The sequence below is a fragment of the Gastrolobium bilobum genome, unplaced genomic scaffold (assembly GCF_033153095.1).
Source record: "Gastrolobium bilobum isolate Gb01-03AN ecotype WA unplaced genomic scaffold, APGP_CSIRO_Gbil_v1 utg24468, whole genome shotgun sequence".
Classification (NCBI taxonomy): Eukaryota; Viridiplantae; Streptophyta; class Magnoliopsida; order Fabales; family Fabaceae; genus Gastrolobium; species Gastrolobium bilobum.
The window spans coordinates 442,713-453,155 of NW_026898146.1; the positions used below are offsets into that span (position 1 = coordinate 442,713).

The 10,443-nt window shown below is 41.8% G+C and overlaps 1 non-coding gene across 1 annotated transcript; it reads right to left on the minus strand.

Moving 5' to 3' along the window:
* Positions 1–7,026: 7,026 nt before the first annotated feature.
* LOC133313219 (small nucleolar RNA R71) lies at positions 7,027–7,133 on the minus strand. Its single transcript, XR_009751788.1, has one exon. It is a non-coding gene; the product is annotated as a small nucleolar RNA R71 (small nucleolar RNA).
* Between the last annotated feature and the right edge of the window lie 3,310 nt (positions 7,134–10,443).

A 10,443-nucleotide genomic window follows, 5' to 3' on the forward strand; every position in this document is an offset into this window, starting at 1 on the left:
AAATGTGGAAGCTAACTTTTTCTTTTCAATTATGACGTCATTATTATTAACCAAGTTGATTACTTAATTCTTTTCAAAATATTTCCTGTATGTACATTGCAATAAAGAATTAACTGAAAAACCTCATACATAGATGTATATCTAATCACGGAACTACAACATGTAGTCCGAACAAGATTGAGGCAGTGTTGGATTGGGAGAGACCCAAAATCGTTACAGAAGTAAGGAGCTTCTTGGGTTTAGCAGGTTACTATAGGAGGTTCATTGAGGGATTCTCCAAGATGGTTTTACCATTGACTCGCCTTACCCGGAAGGAGACTCCTTTTGTGTGGACTCACGAGTGTGAGGAATGCTTTCAGGAGTTGAAAGAGAGACTGACCACTGCACCAGTGTTGGTCCTTCCTGATCCTGTTGAGCAGATTGAGCTGTATTGTGATGCCTCTGGAAGGGGTTGGGTTGTGTGTTGATGCAGACTGGCAGAGTGATTGCTTAAGCTTCGAGGCAGTTGAAGCCTTATGAGGAGAATTACCCGACTCATGATTTGGAGTTGGCTGCGATTGTCTTTGCCTTTAAGATTTGGAGGCATTACTTGTATGGTATGAAGTTCGCAGTGTTCAGTGATCGTAAGAGTTTGAAGTGCCTATTTGATCAAAAGGAGCTGAACATGAGACAAAGAAGATGGATGGAATTTCTGAAGGACTACGACTTTGAGTTGAAGTACCACTCGGGAAAGGCCAACATGGTAGCTGATGCTTTGAATCGTAAATCTGTAAGTCTATCTAGTTTGATGATGGGTGACTTCGATGTGATTGAGAAGTTTAGAGATTTGACAGTGACCTCTTTGTTTGGGGGTGCACTCCTCAAGATGGAGACTGTGAGAGTTGAAAATGAGCTAATGGAAAAGATCAAAGAGGTGCAAGTGAAAAGAGAGTGTCTTGATTATGTGCAGAACCAAGAGAGTGTGTCTTGGAATGAAGATGGATTGCTAATGTTTCAGAAGAGGATTGTGGTTCCTAGAGGTCCATTGACTGAGGAGGTGATGTCAGAGGCTCATTAGGGCCAATTCACTATCCACCCTAGGGCTACAAATATGTACCAAGACTTGAGGAGAAACTTTTGGTGGCCGGGCATGTAGAAAGACAGTTGTTTATGTGTCCAAGTGTTTGATATGTTCGCGAGATTGTGAGGCTTCACGGGGTGCCCGAGACTATCATTAGTGATAGGGACCTGAAGTTCACATCTCAGATTTAGGAGGCGCTACATGGAGCTTTTGGTACTCAGTTGAGATTGAGTACAACCTATCACCCTCAGAATGATGGACAGACTGAACGGATCATCCAGACATTGAAGGACATGTTGAGGGCTTGCACTTTGGAGCATGACTCAGCATGAGATCGGTACCTACCGTTGATTGAGTTCTCGTACAACAATAGTTTTCATGTTAGCTTGGGCATGGCACCCTACGACGCGTTTTATGGTAGGAGGTGTCGGACTCCTACCTGTTGGTCTGAGGTTGGAGATAGAGAGTTATTTGGTTTGGACTTTGTCCAAGAGATCACGCAGCAGATCTAGATGATCAAAGAAAAGCTGAAGCAGGCACAGAGTCGCCAGAAGAGTTACTATGACAACAAGCATCGGCCAGTGGAGTTCAGTTCACCTGTCACCGGTGTTGGTCGGGCACTCGGAGTGAGGAAGCTCATCCCTAGATTCATTGAAGCACACCAAATACTTGGTAGGGTAGGGCCTGTTGCCTACCGGCTTGCCTTGCCTCCGAATTTGGCCAACATCTACAACGTGTTTCACGTGTCTAAGCCTCGGAGATATATAGCAGACCCTTCGCACGTGGTGCAACCGGATGATGTGGAAGTTCGGGAGAACTTAAAGACTCCCATCGGACCACTCAAGATACTTGATCGTGGCAAGAAGAAATTGAGAAGTAAGGTCATTTCCATGGTTAAAGTGCAATGGGAAGGAAGAACTCCAGAGGAGTGTACTTGGGAGAGGAAGGACGATCTTCTTCGGCAATACCCCGAGTTTAGGGACAAGTATGTCTCTAATTTTGCGGACAAAATTCTTAAAAGGTGGAGTGAATGTAAGAACCGACACCGTTAAATTTGGAATTTAAATAACTTAATGATGAAATTAAATAGTAATTCCATAATTGACCTTGAATAATTATGTGAGGGCGTAAACAATTATAATAAGTGCTTAATAATGTTGAAAGTCATTTTTTTGACGAAAAGTGTAGATACCAGTTCTGCTTCACGGTATAAGTGTGTACCGGTGAAGTATCCCAAAAAATTATAATAAGTGTATGAATATTCCTAGAATAATATTTAGGACTAGTATGTCAAGTTTGGAGTCGAAATAATGAGAAATGATGTCAGGATTGATATCGGCAGCGTAAAAACGTGTGCCAGCAAAGTGCTGCATAATTTATTATAAAAATATGATAAATCCTAGAAAAATGGCTATGTTCAGAATCTGAAGTTTTAGATTAAAACGATTAGCGGAGCTTTTAGTGCTAATAAAGTGGGATTAAACTTAATGCACCTACATATACTAAGTGGCACTGAGCCCTAGGCTGATCCTTCAGCTTCTATTGTTCCTACGTTAAGTTTTCTGGTGGCTGCCACCTTCTCCACCATATTCCATAGCCTTCTTCTCTATAGAAACCTCCAAAGTAACTACCTTTCTTCATTGTTCCTTCATCAAAATATCATGGGTGAGTGTAGGAAAGACTTGTGTAGGAGAAAGACCCTTGTTTGCTGAGTGGAAGTTGCTATCAGTTAGGGTTTAGGGGCTGTATTCTTGAGTTTATGTTGAGGGAGCCATTCCCTTAACCTTTGAAGCTTCAAGAAGCTATTTTGAGTGATAAAAGACCAAGCTTGTAGTACATTTTCGTGGCCTTGCAAAGTCAGAATCTTTGAGCTCTGTTGGAAGCTCCATGTCAATCTCTTGTTCTGAGTTTTTGAGCTTAAAGGTAAACCATGATCACCCTCTTTGAAATTTCATGGTTTGAGCTTGTTTGAGTCATTAAAGAGTAAAACTTTGATCATTCTAGTTAAAGGTTTATAAACTATGCTTAAAATACATTAATGAACTGCTGATTGGGGAGTTATTGGACTCCAAATCGTAAAAGAAACATTAAAATGGTGTTTATGCAGAAACTCGTTAGAAAGTATTCTAATACTTTTCGTGGAGTATTCGAATATACATCAGCAGGTAGTCGAATACTCATGAAGGAGTATTGGGATACTTTTTTGGGAAGAAAAGTATTCGAATACCGTAGTAAATTTATTCGGATAGCTGGTGGTATTCGGATACTGAGGGGAAAGTATTCGGATACCTGGTTGTATTCGGATACTGGAGTGAAAGTATTCGGATACCTAGTGGTATTCGGATACTTTAGTGAAAGTACTCAGATACTTTCTGGAGACATGGAGTATTCAAATACTCATCGAGGAGTATTCAAATACCTCCTGCATATTAAGCCTAAAATCACTTAAAACAAGTTGGAAAGTCTTAAACACTTCGTGAAACATTGGGCTATGAATGATGGGACGTAAATTCGTTCCCATCTAAGCCCATTTTGATGGTAAAATACCATACGTTCCCTCATCTGATGAACAACTTCAGCATGAAAATCACTTGTTTTACACATTTGTGACAAAAACACAGTGGGGGAACGGATGGTAACGTATTCCTTTAAAATATATTAAAAGGGGAACAGACTGAGACATATTTAATGCACCTGCTCTATTCATTTAACGCTTCTGTACACTTTGCAGGTAACGTAGAGTTAAAGACTTCTAAAAAGCAAGGCGGTGCACCAACTGAGCAGCTGGAAACGTGAAGAGCAGAGAATCAAGAGTTCTCATTGGCTGAAAACAGAAGCAAAGCATGGGAAGGTCTGCAAACAACGGCTAATCATCACCAAATCCTGTTCCATTCAGAAATTCACGAGAGCTTCACACTTTGCTGCCACAGTCCCGTCCCCTCATTCAAGCAACTAGCTCCAAAGGAACTACAGTCTTGCCACTCCTCTTCCAGCTATAAATAGGACCACCCTCACACAAAAACATCATCGAATCCTGGAGGGTTTATAGTCTGAAAGGAAGAGATCACTTAGTAGTAGTTAGTAACTTAGTTTAATTTTAAATTGTAACTGTAGTTAAGTGACAACCCTTCTTCTCTTCTCTGTAAACAACCATCAAGACTCCTCACCAGCAAATACCCATCTTTCTCCATTTTCTGTTTCTTTTTGTAAACTTACCTATCAAAGAATCCTTGGAACGGAAGACAGTTGTACTTCATAGAAACGCAGCAGAAAGGAAAGTTCTGAAGAATCACATCCAGGAATGGACAGAGCAAACACCAACCCATGAGTGACAGTGAGACAAAAGATCAGCAACCTTCTCTTATCTGGGGACAGAATCCTCTTACTGTTTACTATGGAGAGTAGTTCATTTTTCTGAAAAGTTCATGGTTGCTCACTGGCTCAAGTTCCTTTCTGTTATGCTATTCTTTTAAATTGGGCAGACCAATACAATATTTCTGATTTGTTTGAGGACAACCAGCAGTTTAGTTTTGGGGTGTTTGATGGGACGTAAATTCGTTCCCATCTAAGCTCATTTTGATGGCAAAATACCATACGTTCCCTCATCTGATGAGCAACTTCAGCATGAAAATCACTTGTTTTACACATTTGTGACAAAAACACAGTGGGGGAACGGTTGGTAACGTATTCCTTTAAAATATATTAAAAGGGGAACGAACTGAGACACATTTAATGCACCTGCTCCATTCATTTAATGCTTCTGTACACTTTGCAGGTAACGTAGAGTTAAAGACTTCCAAAAAGCAAGGCGGTGCACCAACTGAGCAGCTGGAAATGTGAAGAGCAGAGAATCAAGAGTTCTCATTGGCTGAAAACAGAAGCAAAGCATGGGAAGGTCTGCAAACAACGGCTAATCATCACCAAATCCTGTTCCATTCAGCAATTCACGCAAGCTTCACACTCTGCTGCCACAGTCTCGTCCCCTCATTCAAGCAACTAGCTCCAAAGGAATTACAGTCTTGCCACTCCTCTTCCAGCTATAAATAGGACCACCCTCACACAAAAACATCATCGAATCCTGGAGGGTTTGCAGTCTGAAAGGAAGAGATCACTTAGTAGTAGTTAGTAACTTAGTTTAATTTTAAATTGTAACTGTAGTTAAGTGACAACCCATATTCTCTTCTCTGTAAACAACCATCAAGACTCCTCACGAGCAAATACCCATTTTTCTCTATTTTATGTTTCTTTTTGTAAACTGTCTTATAAATTAATATAAGTGTTTTTCTCTTCGTTCCAATCGTTATCTCTTGATTGGATCATGAGTCTATGTGATCTCAGTTGAGAATAGTTATCTTTAAACTATCAGCCATGAGCTGAACTATCTGTGAAACAGGTAAACTGTGAAACTCTTAAAGAACTGTTTTCAAAACTCTTGACCGAAGCTTTTTGTATTTCTTTGGCTAAGTAAGCTATATTTATTGTGCGCCAATGGAAATTGGGTACATACTGAGAAAGGAACTTCCATAAGGAAGGGATTTCAGACAGCTTAGCCATTGGGGGAAGGTAGATGTCATGGCAAAAACGCTACTGGTCACCTTAGGAATAAGGGACCAACTCGACCATTTTAAGGTTTTGAACTAAGTACCTGTTGGAGTCAAGGGAGCCATAGGAATATGGAAACTTGTGAACCATCTAGACCATGAGCTGAGGAATCAGAGTTGGCAGACAAAGAAACTGGGAAAAAGCCAAAAGGTGTTAAGTCTTGAGCAGAGAAAACAGCCCCTTTAAGAGTGAAACAGTGAATCCGTTCCTTCTGTTAAACTGTTTTAACCACCACCCTGTTGTCTCTTGATTATAGTTTTTTCTGTTTTAGTAGTTTTTATTTTATTTTATTTAGTACTTATAAAAACTCCAATGATTATTGTCTCACCTTCTTCTAAACAGGAAGGATCATATACATAACGCAGCGAGCAACTGTTTGCCATCAGATTGAACCTACTGTTCCTGAGGAACGTTGTCAAGACAGTAGGGAACGTTTGACCAGACAGTTTATCTACTAAATTTTCTTCTCATTTTCATTCTTTATAAACAGTGATAAAACAATAATTAGCACTCTATCCTCGAGGGAACGATAATTTGGGCATTAATACTCTCTTTATTACTTGATGCGTGCACTTGCGCACTTGGATTGGAACTAAGGGACGAATCTGTGTTCTGCAAGAACAGAGGAACGTCCCCTATCAGAACTTATATTTTTCCACCATCAACAAACCACCCAACAAGTTTTTGGCGCCGTTGCCGGGGACAGAAACACTATCTGTTGTTCTTATCATTGTTTTCTAATACATATATTGTATATCTGACTTTACTTTTATATTTTTTTCTCTTTATGACTGAATCTGATGTGCATATATATACCTTGTGCTATTGGTTTATGAGTGAAGAGTTTGAAACAGACTCTGACCACTCCATTGAAGTACCTGAGTTTCTCTTTGAGCCTGAGCCAGAACGTACACTCCATAGGAGAAGAATGAACCTCAGGGAAGAATTTCCTGAAAACATGGCTGATCACAATAATAACAATGAAGAGGTTCCCCCTGAACAGAATTTCAGAACTTTGGCTGCTCCTTTCAGGAACAGACCAGATAGGGAAGTAATCCTTCCCCCCTGTAGCACCAAATTTTGAACTAAAACCTATCATGTCCCACATGATTAGGGAAGCAGGGGTCTTCAATGGACTCCCTGCAGAAGATCCTTACACACACCTCACAACATTCCAAGATATTTGTGATAATTTTAAAGTTGAGGTTGTAACAGAGGAGAGCATGAGAATGAGGTTGTTCCCTCACTCCTTGGGCTTAAAAGCTAAAACATGGATGAAAACTCTCACCCCTGGATCAATCCACACATGGGAAGAACTCTCTAACAAGTTCATAGAGAGGTTTCTCCCAATGTCTCGACAAGCTGATGTTAGAGCTAAAATCTCTAACTTCAGAATGTTTTATGGAGAAAATCTCTATGAAGCATGGGAGAGATACAAGGACATCATAAGAAAATGTCCAAACCATGGGGTAGAGAGTTGGGGAGTGTTACAATCTTTCTATAAGGGACTTGACCATACTTCACTATCTCACTTAGATTTTGCTGCAGGAGGATATTTCTTTACATGAACACTTGAATCAAGGTACAAAATCATAGAAGGGACTGCTGAAAGATGTCTCCAATGGCCAATAGACAGAGTGAGCCCAGTGAGGAAGCCAGACATGCTAGAACTGGATAAACAAACAGCCATGGAAGCCCAGCTGGCATCACTCATGAATGAAGTGAAGAACCTGAGAGCTGACCAAGCAGCACCAAGGATGGAAGTCTTACAACTCACAGCAACTGAAACAGAACCATGCTCAGCCTGTGGTGACCTTCATGACTCAATAGACTGCCCATCCACTGCATTGGTGTGTTATGCAGAAAATTTTGGCAATAGGAACTTCACCAAAGACAATCAAAAAGCAGGACGAAATACACATTCAAGCCCTGGAGGAACTATCATTAAGGATCAGAACCACAACACCCAATGGAGGTCACCCATTAACCAGAGACCATTAAACAACAATCAGCAGCAGTATCAGCAAGGTAGCAGCAGTGGAATGTTTGAACAAAGAAGAAACAACTACATTCCGTTCCACAGAGATGACCAACGCATCAACACCCTGAAAAATTATGTCCAGGAATATGTCACCAGGAATGATCCAGTGGTCAGGAACATTGAGTCCCATCTGAGGCAGATTGTTGCCAACCTTCAAACCAGAACACCAGGATCACTACCAAGGGACACTAAGGTCCCCTCAACCATTTCTGAAACCCCTTGAGAGGTAAGTACCATGTCTAGCTAAAGACATTAAACTAAGCGCTGACTGGGAGGCAACCCAGTAGATACATTTGCTCTCTGACAAAGAGCAAAGTTTTGGGGTGATTATCCATAACCACATAGCTCCCAAAAAGAAGAGAACGTCTGATGTTCCTCTCCAAAAAGTCCAAATAAAGTACGTTCCGTTCCAGGAACGTAGTTTTGAGGTGGTCCCTGACCACACAATCCCAAAATATATATATATATATATATATATATATATATATATATATAATTATATGTTTTGTTACATGTTCATTTAGATTTATTAAATAATAGGTGATAGGTTAGTATGTTCCTTTTTCCTTCTTTCGTAGTCACTGTTGCATGTTTACTTGTTATTTATTTCAGATTATTTATTTATTTATTAGTTAGGAAAAGACAAAGGGAACGTTCCCTAGGTTAGGTGGCAAGAGTGACTGGGACACCTGTCCCTGCTGAGTCACTTAGAAAGATACGCAGCCATATCTATTTGTATTCATTGCAAATCTTGAAAACGCGCGCAGAAAAAGCAACTATCTTCTCAACCATTAAGACAGCTGCACCCTTTCATTTCCCTCTCTCCCACGTCCTGACCTAAACTATTCCATCTTCTCACACTCATCTCATCAGTTACTGGTCAGTAACTGCTGACCACTCGTTCTCTAACGTCCCTATTCCACTACCTCTTCAATCTCCCATCTTCAACCGCCACGTCCCAGAAACCTTTCATTTTCTCCCCCACTGTCTATTTAAACTCGGTCTCTGATTTCTTCAAGTTTTACTACTTCCATTCAACTCAGAACCCTTTTATCCCTACTGCATTTGTGCCCTAACTCCTTTTCTGAACAAAATGACTAAGCTTTCATTTGAAGTGACCCCTGTAGCCCACAGAGGCGAAGAGCCAGAGCTCACTGAATCCACCATCGTTCTGTACCCAGAAAGGAACATTTCTTTGCATCAGGACAAAGTGGTTCTGCCTCCATTCGTGAAGGAATCACTGGTCAAACTCAAGTGGCTGCTCTTTGCCACTGAAGACCGCGAGTTAAATCTAGAATGGGTAGGAGAATTCCTATACCAGACGAGGAGGCTGAAGAAAGATGCCCCTGACGTGGTCACAGTAAGGGGAAAACAAGTGTCATTTTCCCTTGCTGATGTCCAAGAAGTACTCCACCTCCCCACCGTTACTAACTGTCCGTACAAGGAGTACTTGGACAGTAAGGAGGAGTACATATTTCAGAAGGATCTGAAGCTAACAGTAGATTTGGACAATCCCAACTACTATAAAGGGTCCCTGTGCAAGGGTAGCATGAGGGACATAGCCAGATTCTGGGCACTTTTTGCCAACTCCAACATTACCCCCACCTCTCATAAAGCCTCTGCTATCTCGGGACTTCAATTTCAAATTTACTGCATTATCAAGCACACCCATTTTGATGCAGTAACCCTCATCTACAACAGCTTGAAGAGGGACATCAAGAAGACCAAGGTCTTCTTCCCCTGCCTTATCGCCAAGCTCTGCAGGAAAGCTGGTGTAGAGGAACACCCTGATGATAGCACAAGGGTGGCATCCATCATTGATGCGAAGACCTGGAACGGTCTTAGGAGCACCTACATTACCATCGATCAACATATCCCTGCCAATCTCCAACGCTTCCCCGCCAGTGATGATGAGGAGGAAACACTTGTAGCCTCTCAGAAGAAGACCACCAAGTCCACTCCTTCAAAATCCTCCTCTTCTTCACATGTTTCGGCAAGGAGAACAGTCCCTCCTCCCACCAAGGTGAAGAAGGAATCCCTTGTTGCTACTGATGACAAACAGGGTAAGAAGAAATCTTCTGCCAAACCTCCCCCAAGAAAAGGGGAACGTTCAAGTCAGAGGATAAAGAGGGTCCTCAACAGCAATAGGCCAGAAGGAGCATCCTCTGCAAAGCCTATCACCCTATCTGACCAGGAGGAGGAGAGTGAGCCTTTAGCAAAAAGGCTGAAGAATGGAAGGAAGTCAGCACCAAAACCAGCTGTAAAGGAGACGTCCCCAAGCAGCTCAGACTCTACATTTTCTGACATTCCATCCCCACCACCTGCTCACTCTCCACCACAACAAATCACCCCACAACCCTCTCCTAGGAAACAACAAGGAGAGGGACAGAAAGACAAAGAAGCAGCATCTGCTACAGACACATCAGTGGCTGAGCAAGAGGCTCAGCCACAGAAGAAAAATGACAGAGGAAAAGGGATTCTGATAGAACCCTCTAAAAAGAAAGCAAAGCCAACAATCCCCAGGAAAATCAATCTGGGGGGCCCTCTGTCATTTCCTGTCATTCGTCCCGATACATCTGGGGACAAAGCTCTTGCCAGAGCTTTGGCAGAAGAAGAAGGGATGGCAGTTTCTCCAAGCTGAAGCCATGCCCTCCTCATCCAAACCACCAGTGGATGAGCCCAACCCAACACCTGTCATACCTTCTGCTACTGGCAACATCTAGCAGAAGAGGCAACCACC